This window comes from Ambystoma mexicanum, chromosome 2p, assembly GCF_040938575.1.
Source record: "Ambystoma mexicanum isolate Mex_15411 chromosome 2p, UKY_AmexF1_1, whole genome shotgun sequence".
Taxonomy (NCBI): Eukaryota; Metazoa; Chordata; class Amphibia; order Caudata; family Ambystomatidae; genus Ambystoma; species Ambystoma mexicanum.
In genome coordinates, this window is record NC_090923.1 from 788856158 (window position 1) to 788870349 (window position 14192).

The following is a 14192-nucleotide window of genomic DNA, read 5'->3' on the forward strand; positions in this document are numbered from 1 at the left end:
GGGTTTCCATACATGGGAGCGCTTGATGGTCAGTGACAATGGTGAAGGTCTTTCTAGAAAGGAAAAGGTGGAAATGTTTACAGGACCATACCACCGCCAGGCTCTCCCTTTACGCTTGGGAATATGGCTATGTGGTGGATAAACTCCTGCTGGCATAAGACAACAAATTTGGTGCAGTGTCTTCGGATCATGTTGATAGCTCCAAGTACTACGGGGCTGTCATCCACCATCACCTCAGTTTCCCTGTTGGAGTGTAAATATGTCATGTCCTCCAGTGATGTAATGTTTCTTTGAGGCGTTTCGAATGCTGCGTGGGATTCTGGTGTTCACCGGAAATCTGTTTGCCCTTGGTGAGCTCCTGTAATTGGGCACTTACAGTGGCATTTTTTTAATGTATAGATAGCAGTAGCGTGCCAGTCCCAGAAATTACTGTAGAGCTGAGATGTTTTCAGGACTTGGGGGTTCATTTAGTGTGGCCACTTTGTCCAGGTCCGGTCTCGTTCCTTGTTCGTAGAATATGTGCACGAAGAACTTTCGCTCTCTTTTGGAAATTCACATTTGTCCCTATGGAAGGCTAGCTGTGCTGCTTCTTATGCTAGACAGATGTGATAGAGTGCGGCTTTGTGTTCTTCCATTGATTTGCCGAAGATCAAGATGTCATTAATTCGGCACATGCTTTATCACTTGGTGAATCTCCTCCTGGAATATCTCAGCCGTGGATGATACCCCGAAGTGCAACCGCTTGTATCTGTATAACCCCAGGTGCGTCACAAACGTGATGTAAAGGGACTCTGGGGCCAGTTCCAGCTGGTGATATCCTTCATTAAGGTCTAGTTTCGAGAAGACGGTAACAATTTAGTAAGTGGATTAGGTCCGTAATTCTGGGCACCTGATGTCGCTCGCACTGCATCGCCTCATATTTACAATACAGTCATATGGACCCATCTTGCGACTTCTTCGGGACTGGTACTATAGGGGGGGAATTCGTGGTGGGTTGGATCCAGTCACTGGCTCGATGATATTTTAGTCTAGGGGTTTTCTCATTTCCTCTTCTACCCGTCTTTGAATGTTGATTGGTATGCCCAGATAGTGTTGGGCAACTGGTCTGACAGATTGATCGATGTGTAGCTTTACTTTGCAGTTTCACAGTTTTCTCAGGCCTTTGAACAGTGCCGGAAATGCTTTCTCCACGTTTCCTTCTTGTGTCAAGTAGTTATGGGCCAAGATATGGTATAAGCTATGTACCAAACCCATGCCCACAGCTGTCTTGAAGCTCAGGATGCATCCACTGGCCATTTCAGTCTTGAGCATGTGCAGCTGTATCTGGGCAGAGTGGGATTTGTGGGTGCATACTGCAGAACACATAACCTTGCTGGGAAGAGGGATATTTGAGCCCAAAGGATATTTGTCCACAGTGCATGGTTTTGGCTTCAGTGGATGACTTAAATTGTTGTACGCTTCTTCACCGAGCAGGTTTACGGTCGCTCATGTGTCTAAGGTATTTCGTTTGCCGTATTGTTCGCTGTGGCATTTCCTAGCACCCACACAAATACCTTTTTTCTCAGATCTGTGGATGAGGTCGATTCACTCCCTGATGGAGATCTAGTTTCCATGTACCGTACATTTCTCCAGGTGTACTATAGTCTCTCCTAGACAGATATCTTCTGCCGTCTCCACCTGAATGTGTTTTTTTTCTGCTCTCAGCTTGTTCTAGTGCCGCTGGTCCTGTGCCCCTGGTCCTATGCCACTTTGTGCACCGCCCTCCTTGCAGAGATGTGTTCGGATGGGCTGCAATTGGTGCGTTCCTGCACACTGCACGAAAATGGTTTTCCCCTCTGCAGACAGCACACGTCTGACCTATCGCTGGGCAGGGACCGCCATGCAGGAATTCATAACCACATCATATAGGATGTTACGTACTGCCATCCATACAGCTAGGGTCAGTATGTTCCTTTTCCTTTAGCCAACTAGATGGCCCATTGCTCCAATCTACACCTTAAAATCCTGGATCCAGTGCGCCCATCGTGGCCCTAGGTTGCTGATGTCAGTGAGGTCAAAAGCTGGGGGCAGTTGCAGCAATAGTGGCTCACCCTGTGTTAACAAGAACATCCATGAAGAATGTGCCGACACTGTTGTTGGTATGTCTGTGTCCCACATGGTATGCAGTTCTACACCCTCAAATTGCTGAAAAGCTCATCTTTGTGCTGGTACTGTGTCTGCTTTGTTGCACACACCCGTTTGTTAGGCACTCCGGCGTGCGTCCTCTTGACAACGTGGCACATTGGGCCCCCTGGTAAATGTGATGCGTTGTGTGCAGCCTCCATTTTTCAATGTCAAAAAGGAGCCCAATTTCTTATCTGGGAAAGATATCAGTCATCTAGATGCTAGATATGTCATGTAGTGGCAGCATGCCCAACCGCCAGTGATGCGAGCCTTGCACAAGGTGGGGCTCTTCACCTACTCCCACCATGCGCGCACGTGCCCCAGTGTGCACTGCATTCTGGGAAGAAGGCCCCACAGCAGGGCGCTGCCTTCAAGCCGGCGTGTCTGCATTGTTGGTCTTCTGAAGTCCTACCATAGGCCACCCTGTGATTGGGGCCGCAGGACCTCCACAGCAGGTTCCCGCCGTTGTCACCCAGTGCAGCCTTTGATCTGGTCCACACTGTGCCAATATCTTCCTGTGGGCCGCTACCTCACACCTGCCGCACCCGTTGCGCCCATTGATCTTGGCCGCGCAGCACCAATATCTTCCTGCAGGCTCCTACCTTGTGTCGGCTGTGCATTGGGGGTTTGTATCCGGTCACCATTGTGACATTGCTTCTAACGCAGGGCCTTGGGATCCAAGGCCAGTGTATGTATAGAAGGATGGAGACACGCAGAGAGGAACTGTTTCCAACCTCTTTATTAATCACATGGAGGACCTCCCCATCTTCTACGTCACTTCTCTTCTCCTTTTCATCAACCCTAACCCCGCCTCCACATAACAAGACAGACTGCAACGTTACACACACCCTCCTTTCCACAAAACTGCAGCTTCTGCAGCGCAGGCATAGACCCAGCGCCTCTTAATCTACTTCTAGCTCATCTCTTTAATTGTGATGCTGTGTTGCCACTGACCTAGTAGGTCATCATCCCTATTCCCATTCTATCTCATATCTGCTGATTAGAGCTTCTTCCTGGCACAACGACTCCTCCCAGCACACAACAGAGGGGTCAATTCCGCAAAGACATGTACCTGGCCTTGGTTCTCCCTGTGCAGTGAACCCAATGCAGACTTCCTGTACCCTCACTACGCAGCAATAGAGGAGCACATGCAAACAAACTCCTAGTCGGCCCGGACTCTCATCCTTGTGTTCCACATCTCCCCTTGCACTATTCCGTCTCCTCTCCTCCCGCTGCTAATCCTCATGCAATCGCCCATCCTACAAGCTTGCTTGTAGCACTACTGGTACTTACTCTCCCGATCAATAGGCAAGCTAAGAACACCGTGCTCCACGCCAAAGGCACCATAGACTCCACTACCATGGTCAGTCTTACCCTGCATTCACCCTTGAACAAGATCTACTGACCTATAGAGTGAGGTCCCTCAGAAAACATTGCCGTATATCCTTTGACGATTTAATCAGGCTGTGGTATGGAACACCTACGTACTTGCCTTCCAGCACCTCAGTCCTGGAAGAACCTCCATCAGAGGGTGCGTTAAGAATAAAAAGAAAAGCTAGATGGTCCCACCTGTCGACCTCCCAACCAAAAGCCAAATTGCCTAGATTCTCCCTAAAAAAAGAATCCAACACTTCCTGTGCACCACACAAGAAGCAGGATATTTAATCTGAAACTACCAATACCACAATATAAGGAAAGTAGGCAAGAAAAGGCTTTAAGACTAACACAATACACAATCATTCCTTAGTCTTATTCGCAGACTACTACATAAACCCTACGCTGGGCATCACTACTCCAGATCTGTGCTTTAGCACACTCTACAAGTCATGCTGGTACAACGATGCTGCTGCCCGTCATGGTCACCATAAACAGCACCCCATTATGATGGCACCTGAAATGACAAAGAACGCAACAAAAATATATATATATATCAGCTGTTACACCAATTGCATCATATGGATTCCAAGCACAAGAAGGTTCCTGGCTATCTTTGCCAACCGTTTTAAAGAGTTCTCATCTTGTATACAAAACCACCATTTTCAACAACAACTACCAAGTCTCTCGTCCCCTGCCCTCCCTACACCCAGACAAGAAACTAAAAACCTCCAGGCAGAACATGCTTGCAGAAGCCAACAGGCAAGGAACACGAATACTAGCAACAGCAAACCGCAGCTTCCACTCCACAACAATCATTGTGACACTACCCTACCTGGAAGTGGAACCTCAGCCCTGGCCGTTCGAACAACCACCCTTCGTACCACAGCTCTATAAGAAATCCTCAGCTAATGCAGAGTTTTGCTCCCACACCTCCATCTCTACACACCTTCCTGATCTTTGACTTACTCTTTCAATGTTAAGATGTGTCTTATCAACACCATATCATCAAAAGAATATGGCAACCACAACATCCTGAGAAAGTCGAACACAGCCTACATGCCCATCACAGAAATCTAGTTCCCTCCTATCTTCATTGCGACACTTAACACTGATCTGAAGTGATTACAACATAATGGCAGTACAACAGTACTCCAACAAAACTTGAGGCAATATAGCGTGGGTCAATCCAGCAAACCTGAAATGTGCCACCTTACAAACGAACACCTAGCCTTCTCTCAAACTATTATCTGTAAAGTGATATATCCTGCAAAATGTTTCCCATCGTCTATCACCCACCAAGGTATGAAATCCCCTCCCACCTTCACAGATCATTGGACAGAGCCTCGATAAATGTATTGGAGATAATCATCATATTCAGAGACCTCAACACATGGGTTGACATCCCCGATCAGGGTTCAGAATTACTGGGAGCTAGAAGCCATTTAGCTCATTGATAGTGCCTAAAAGAGGATACAGTGAAGGTAACCGCTCGACCACGACAAACAACTCAGCCAGCTCTCACCAAGCACAAACTTACTTACTGGAAATCACCTTGGAGAAATTAGATGAAAAGAAACCAGCAGCGTGTTTGCTCTTTCAACTAAGTGGAGCCCATCACACACTGGACCACCAAGTCCTACTGCCCATACTCAAAGGATAAGGGAATCAATCGCAATGCTCTCAATTGGATTTCCTTCTTTCTTGCTGATCGATTAATACAAAACAATTTGGCCTTTTGCAGTGTAATGTCACCTCCAAACCTTGGGAAGTCTGCTAGGGATTATCACTTTTCTCATAGCATTTCAATGTCTACATCCATCCTGTAACTCATTTGATTGAACACTTCAATGTTACATTTACACCACACCACTCACAATCTCGTGGATAACACAGACTACAAACTCTCAAACATTCCAGCCTGTCTGAAATCTATACATAGATAGTCTGTCTGAATGCATTAAAAAGCAAAATCATATTGCCTGAAGACCTCCCCTCAAACCCGCCCATCTGGAATCCTAAACATTGTCCCACTTTGATATCGGCCTACCTCCATTGCCAGTCCTACCCCCATTGCCAATCAGTAATGCATGCAACCCAGAGATTTGTTAAGCAATTATCATTGTTGTTTGAAAGTTTCAATACTGGTCATAATAGCCTTTGAGCCTAGCCTTGTGTGTGTGGTAATTACTAAATGTTGCCTCTCCTACTGTACCCCTCCCCTTTACTCCCCCCACTTTCTCCCCCATGCTGCTCTGAAACATTGTGCATTTATGTGGCTTGTTACAAACGAGTTTGGTCTCTTACAAATGTACTCTGGTCTAAAGCAAATTCATTAAGGAGACTAACAGAAAATTGGGAATGTGACAGGAACACTAGATGAACAGTAGATTTGAAGACCATCACCGATGTGCCTCATGCAAAGCCTTGGCAGTTTCAACAATGGAATCCTCATTTTGTGGCAGTTAAGTACATTCTAATGTTAGCTTCTATACTTTGCCAAAATTGTCATGTCAGTGTTGCCAAGTTAAAACACCTGGCACCGTTGAAACTGTCATGGTAATTTCTGGTGGAAATGTAAGCACTATCATGACCAAGGTAGTGTTTCCCAATTTAAGCACAATGTCATATTAGATTGGGCAATGTCCCCAGAAAATTGTCATGCCAATTGTTAAAGAACAGCTCAATGCCGTTTCACAATGCTTGCTGAAAATTGCAGTATGCTGCTTTCATGTTGCCAATAATCATTCCATTAGTATTTCACATTGCCTCTTCCACCTCCACAATATCGGTGCCCCCTCTTTCACATCGCTTTCAGAATTTCCCCATACTACTATCCTATTGTCCCAAGCACCTCTGTTCTCTGGTATTCACTAGCAGACATGCGACGCACCTAAAAAGCATACTTACCAGCTCTACTGAGTTCTATCTTTCAATTCTAAGACAGCATACAGTGGCCTTGGATATAGCAGCCAAGTGATGCATGGCTGCCGCAGGATTATGCAAGATGCGCTCTGCCCAAGGGAGGAGTCACCCATAACTCAGTGTCTCCCTTCACGAAACCTTTGCCAATCTGACTGTCTAACCGTCTGGCAGACGCAGGCATCCTCACGTCCTGCTAGCCACAAGTGCAAACAGTGGGACTGGAGCATAATGCTGCCCCTTCATGGGCAAAGGCTGCGCATAGTGTCAGGAAGTCAGTCTTTCCATCTGCAATTAACCTGGCTGCACATTCATGCCAATGGAAAAGCACAAAACTGCAACTTAAGTTGCATTTTAGAGTGAGTGCCAAAGTCTGCTTTCTTAATACAACTTATGTTGCAGAGTTCCAGGGCTCCAAAGGGAGACTAAAAAATGTTTTGTAAATTATGGCTATGGATGGGAGGGGGTTGGTAGTGAAACAGAGAGGGGCCTCTCCATCCCCCGTTGACAGGTTTTCTCCGCCAGTTTGACAATTCAGACTAGACTCCACCCAAGGCCTGGGCCTAAGCATTTAGAATGCAACACAAATGTTTACCACTTCAAAAGGGAACCAAAACATCAATACCCTGTGAAATTAGAAACACACCCTTTCTGGAGAGAGTGAAACTGCACATGTGCATTAGTCACAAGTACAAAACCTCATGCGGCCGTTTTAATTATAGTTCATCACGGTTGAATAATTATGATGCCGTAATACCTCAGTGCATATGGTGATTTCCTGTCAAACTGCAAGAGCCCATGCACAGAACTCCATCTTTACGCACGCCAAAAACCTCAGAAAACATTACATTAGAACACTTTAATAAAATAAAAAACAAAAGGTTTGTTACTATTTATAATTTCTAATGTGGCTATTTTCCATAGATCTATCTAGTTTTCAACATTTTTGTAGTTATTTTTCTTGCTAGTCTTGTCCTCCATTTTGTGAGTGGCTTTCAACCCTGTAAAGACTAAGCAAAGAGATCAACTGCAGTCCACAAATCCATTGAAGCAGCAAAGGAGCAAAGCAACAAAATTGCTTTTCTTGGACTATGGCACAATAAGTTTCCCTACTATTCTTGCCCCACCAATAATAGTAGTAGCAGAGCTACTATTAATAGTTGTAATACTAAGTATTACTACTACAGTACTTGAACTGCTATTAATAGTAGGAGCACAGTGGCAGCAGTAGTTAACTACTACCATTAGTAGCACTGCTACCACCACTACTAGCATTGATACTATTACAACTACCAGTACCAAGTTTCTACTACTACATTGCTTCTATAAAAAGTACTACCTTTACTAATAGTACTGGTATCAATATGGATGCTGCCAGTAGTAGGTGTGGTTAGTAGTGCTAATACTGCTGCTACTACTTGTAGTAACTCCCATACTACTACAAGAAGTAGTAATATAACAATTACTCCTTCTGCTAGTAGCAGTATGCAATAATATCACTTCTACCAGTAGAGGTGCCAACACTGCTGGCATTATTATTATTACAGTATGTATTAATCGCAGGTTTAGCTTTAGGAAGCAATGGATCACTTTACAATCAGAGGGTGGGGGGTGGAGAATAAAGGTAAGGGAGCAGAGAAACAATGGAGTGGGCGTCTAACAGGGAAGGAAGGCCAATTGTCAGCAATTGATCCACAAGTAACCAGGGGAAGAAACAGGACTGGGGGGTTCATTCAAGTCTCTGTATGATGGGGAGTGGACAGTGTATGGACCTATTTATTTATTTTTATTTTAGCATGTGTAGAGCGCACTACAGCCCAAAGGCAACGAGGCGCTATAAGGAGTTTTTAAGAAGGCTTGCTTGAGGGTTACAGTAAGCGGCCCCAAAGGTCTGTTTAAATACATTTGCTTGTGCACATTTGCATGGTTACATATGATACAGATCGATTGTTACAGTTGGTTACTAATCTTGTCTAGGTATATAGTCTCCTATACATGGTGAATACAGTAATAATGCATACCTAGAGTGACAGGCTCTTTAGATGAAGAGCTTGGTTTTTAAGGCCTTGTGTTCAAGAGCAGCCATTCCCTGAAGAGTAGGGTCTTGAAATCCTTCCTGAACTGTAGAAACTAGAACGCAAGTCAGATGTTGATGGTGAGCAGATTCCAGAGTCTTGGGGCGAAGACAAAGGAGGCCCATCTTCTGGTATTTCCTTCTTCCTGCACCAGCAGAGTACACGTTTCAACATGTCTTGCAATCTGGTGGATCGTAGGCATCGGGAGGCACAGAGTTTCTTCAGTGAGATAGTTGGAAGACTACTGGGTGACAGCCTTGTAGATGAAGCGGCAGGATTTGAAGATCATACAGGCTTGCAGAGGGAGCCAGTGCAGTTCGACGAGGGTCGGGTGATGTGGTCGAATTTGCAGAGTCCTTTAAGGAGTCCTGCTGTAGCAAGTAGGACACATCACAGGAGACCCAGGGTAGTTGCGGGTGGCCTTACAAAAGGGTACAGACACCAGCCTGGTGCGAGAGAACCAAGGCTTGCACAGCAGATCTGAAGTTATTTTCTGTAACAAAGGGCTCGATTTTACACAGAAGAGAAAGTTCCTTGCTATGTGCTGTTTGAAAGAGAAGTGTCTGTTGATGCAAAATCCAAGGGTCTTGGCTTCACACAGCAGCTGGCCACCTGCACCCCTGTGGTGCATAACAAAGAGGCAGGTCTGGGTGTTCAATGTTGATCAGAAGTAGGAATTCAGCTTTGGAGGGGGTTGAGCTTCAGGTTAGCACTGGACATCCACAACTTCATCAATGAGAGCAGGCCATGAGCCTGTGGATGTTTTAGATGGAGGATATCTTGAGGAAGAGCTGCGAGTCATCTGGGGGAGAAGATGGATCCTTGCGGGACTGCACAGGAATTGAGTAGAGTTAGTGATCTGGATGAATACATTTGGAAAAACTGGTGTCAAGGTACAATTTGAACCAGGTGAGGACAATCTTGCTGATCCCCATGCAGCGATGTAGATTGTCGATGAGTGTCTGGTGGTCTACTGTGTCAAATGCTCCTGAGATGTCAAGGAGAACCAGGGGGCAAGGATGGCCATCATCAAGGATTTAAAGGGCATTGTTGATTACCTTGTTGGCAGCAGTTTATGTGCTGCATCTGGGTCTTAGGTCAAATTGGTAGGACTGAAGGAGGTTGTTGGATTAGATGTGTTGGAGGAGCTGTGTGGCTACTGCTTTACCACAGATTTTACCTAGGGTGATGGAAAGGTAGTGGCTGAGGACTTCAGGGTTCTGCATTGGTTTCTTGAGAAGCGGGAGGATTTGTCCGGTCTTAACGGTTGAGGGGAAGGTGCCTTGAATTAGAGAGCGGCTGATGATTGTCAGGTAAAGGAGGAGTGCCTCTTTTGAAAGTGTCTGGAGTACGGAGGCAGGGAGGAAGTTGCTTCATACGATGCAGCCTTGAGGGATGCTAGACATACTGAATGTGTGGGAAAGTTGTTCAGGTAGTTGTGGGTTTGCGAGATGTGTAGTGTGCTGTCAGTTGTAGCGTTGGTGCATCATGTTGATCTTATTTATGAAGAAAGAATTGATAGCAGTGGATTTCTCGATGGAGGTACAGATGGGTCTGGCAGAGTGTTGATGCAATGCTTGTTGGCCTCGACTATGGTGTATTGGTAGTAGCTGGCCTTGGTGATCAATAGTAGTAATTCTGGTAGAAGTCATATTTTTAATAGTAGCACTACTACGGCTGGAGATACTACCATGACTGGTGAGGTGGGGGAAGGGGGTTTGGTAGGAAAGTAAGCTTGTTGGTTTAAAAAGTCAAATTAAAAACTTTCTTTTGCCCATTTGCTGCAATTATGGATGTACATTGCTCGGAATCGGTATAAAATTTAGAATAAAAGAAAACGAATTTCGCTATATGAAAATTACGTACAGCGAAACATTTCGAATAAATCCCCCATTCGGTGTCATTAGAGAGAACAAGGCAGTGGGGCTTCTTGTTCACTATAATGCATTCGGGAGTTTTCAGGGTGTCCCCTGCTCCAGATTAAATAACGTTTCCACAAAAAAGTAGGACCCTGCGGCACCCGTCCCCGATCACAGAAGTGAAGGGAATAGGCGTTGCAGGGACACAGCAAAGTGTGCCGCCAAAGGTTAAGAAGTGGGTGGACTGTGGAGCGGGTTGTCTGAAATGACCGCGGGATGCAAAACCATAAGGTTTTTTCAAAAAAATTCCTTTTGTTTTTTTTCTACTTCGGTCTATTCAGATTCGAATAAATTATGGTAATACCTTTCGCTCCCCCTAAAAGTCACTTCCTCTTCAAGGGCTTGAAAGCAGCTCACAGAACGGAGAACAACCATAGCAAGAAAAATGCGTACAAAAGGTTGATGTCCTTTACAGTTAAGTACGATTCATAAATCACTGTCGGAGCACAAAACCTCTGCAGCTACAAAAGGGCCACTGCATTGTAGGCTCTTTCTTAACAAAAGAACAGCAACGGAAAAGGAACAGCTTCAATACATTGCAGCAAACAAGACTTACGAGCCAATTGTGGACCACATTTTTATTAATTGACCCTTTAACCTTAGGCACACAAATGAAAATGTTTCCCATTGCTTCATCTTCGGAAGTGCTTCAAGCAAAAACTTTAAAATTGAACCTGAAATAGGATTTGACAGCATTGCAATAGCCATGGGGGATTGGTTTGCAATATCAGAACCTCAAAATAAATAAGGAAATCTATAGTATCCCGTCAACCCTACCAAGAACATTGTGCAGCTATGTCCCTGCTAAGCAAATGAAGCAGTAAAAACAGAGGGTTGATTTGTCAACTTCAACAAAGTCATCCGCAAGAGGCAACAGACTAAATGAGGTTCAAATAAAAATGTCTGAACAGAGCTGTAGAAATATTTTCTGTAGCATAATTTAGATAATAGGTGCCATATACTGAAGGGTTGGGCGGAGGCCACAAAATGTACCCAAGCTGAGAAACTCAAAAAGGGAAGGAGAAACTAGCAATAACATTTTGAAGGGTAGTGACATTCTGCTCCATTGTAATGACTACCACCCATCTTCTACACCTTTTGGGTGGGAGCAGGATGTGAAATTCTGCACCTATGTTTCGCACCAACAGGTGATATTGTGAAACAGAAATTGTGACTATCCCTTTGATGGAGGAATTGTATTCAACTGAGACGAAGATGATAAATAACAAAGACAAAGAGCTTTAAGAGGGCGAGACAGAGCAAGAGGCAAAAGGTACGCCCATGGATACGTCATCTCTGCAAGGTGAAGAGACTAGAAACTCTGAGAAGCCTGCGAATTACAAACCAGCCGTGAAGCCAGACTCAAAGCGGTGGACATGCTGCGTCCGGTCAACTGGAGGGAGAGAGGACCGGCAAGCATTGGCTTGGCCACAGAGAGCCATTGGTTGACAGACGGTCCTAGTAATCACACCGAGACCGCCATGCGGCAGAAACCGTGCAACAAACCGGTACGTGGGATACCGAAAAGCCGTGAGGAAGTACGCTAAGGAGAATGAGAGCTCGGAAGTGGAAACATTTGGGCGAGCGAAAGCAAAGCCAAACGAAAATGAAAATTGGGAACATTATCCCTGAGAATCAGGTAACTGGGTAAATGGGAGACCTGTAGAGGAGACTGAAAGTCTTTATATGAACATTCATACTCGGCCCAGACAATAGATCGGTGAGAGAAGGGTGGGTGCTTGTGAATATAAGCTTCCCGGTCAAAGCTGCCCAGCTTTGGAACTCCCTCCCGCCCGGCCTGAGATCTACCCAATCCTACGCTCTCTTCAGATCTAACTGTATTAACTGGATCAAAGAAAATGACCAATAGTCCTGCCCTACACCAACACAACTACTGTTCTACCGACGCACTATGCACATAATTATATACTCTCCATCTCCTACTGCATATTTCCTGTATATATTATGTTATATGCTTATACTATACTCAATGTATATTCTCCCTACTGTCCTGCATTATGCAATTTCTACGATGTACCACTTGTAAGCATGCGTAACCTGTAAAGTTTAAAGTATCCTTGAACAACGCGCCCGGTTACCCTCGGGTTTGGTGCGCGCTATAAATAATAAACAAACAAACAAACAAACAAATAAGCAGATACAAACATCAGCACAAACATCAGATACAAACATCAGCAATACGATTAGTAATGCATTCCTTCTGAGGCTTGTGGAATCTGCTTAGATCACATGCTATGCATAGATTAGCGAGCAGTGTTTGGAGAAAGTGGTGAGTTGTGAGAAGAAGCGGCAGCAAACAGATGTTTTAAAACCGCTTGTCCCACCTGTGTATCTGCTTTGAAATGAGTGTCAATGCAGTAGTGCTGAGTGAAAGTATAAACTGAGCTCCATGTAGCTGCTTTGCAAATGCTGTCTAAAGGGACATTTGCGATGAAGGCCAAGGTAGCTCCTGTGCTTCTCGTGGAGTGAGCTCTTGGTGTGAAAGGCAGTGTTTTGTTTGATAATGAATAGCACAGTTGTATGCATCCGACTATCCAACTGGAGATGGCATTCTTGGAAATGGTATCTCCTCTCCCTGGAGCTATGGAGACAAACAGCTGGTCTGTTTTCCTTAGCGGTCAGGTCTTGTTCACCTAGTAAAGGACCGCCCTCCACACATCCAATGTGTGGAGTTTTACCTCAGCTAAGCTAGATGGATTATGAAAGAAGGCTGGTAGCTCAATGGATTGGTTCACGTGGAATTTGGAAATTAATTTTAGAGAGAACCTCGATGAGTACGTAAAACCAATTTGTCTTTATGATTGATAAAGAAAGGGTCCTGCACTGACAATGCTTGCAATTCACTAACTCTTCTTATGGAAGTAATAGCCACTAAGAAGGCAGTCTTGTATGTCAGGTGTTTAAGACTAGACTTGTGCATAGGCTCGAATGGGGGCCCCATGAGTTTAGCGAGTACAACATTGAGATCCCAGCCTGGCGGTGGGTTAGAAATCGGAGGTTGGAGTCTCTTTACCCCTTCCATAAATGCCTTAATGACTGAAATTTTCCACCAAGATACCTTACTCTGAGAGGTGGTGTACACGGATAAAGCCGCCAGATGTACCTTTATGGAGTTGAATATTAACCCAGAGTCCAACAAGTGGAGCATATAGTTTAGAATGTGGGATGGAGTATATTCTACAGGGTTTATTTGTTTAGACTGGCACCAGATTACAAATCTTCTTCACTTGTCGAAATAACAGTGTCTGGGATTTGGTTTACGAGGCTCCTTGAGGATATCAATACACCATTGTGGCAGATTAAGGTGTCCGAACTCTAGGACCTCAGGAGCCAAGCTGCCAGCATCATGGAGTGTGGTTGAGGGTGAACTGTTAATCCCCCATGTTGGGTCAATAGGTTTGTCTGACACAGGCGTTTCATGGGAATCGCACATCACCAGTTTGCGCAGATGTGGATACTATGGCTGTCTTGCCCAGCAACTAGGATGAGCGTCATTTGTTCCCTGTGAATCTTGTTCACTACCTTGCTCGTTAAAAGGTAGTCGGGGGGAGGGCGGGCGGAACGGAAGCAAATTTCCCTGACCAGTTCATCCATAGGGCGTTCCCCTTGGAGCCTGGTTGGGGGAACCTGGACGCGAAGTCGGGGCATTGTTTGTTTTCTCCTGTAGAGAACAAGTCTAGCGTGGGGTAACCCCACTGGGAGAAGACACCTTGTCTAC

The 14192-nt window shown here is 45.1% G+C and overlaps 1 protein-coding gene across 1 annotated transcript in view; it reads right to left on the reverse strand.

Annotated features, from left to right (window-relative positions):
• RAB4B (RAB4B, member RAS oncogene family) overlaps window positions 1-14192 on the reverse strand; it is a 612075-nt gene that overhangs the window by 559332 nt on the left and 38551 nt on the right. The gene's annotated exons all lie outside the window — the stretch shown is intronic.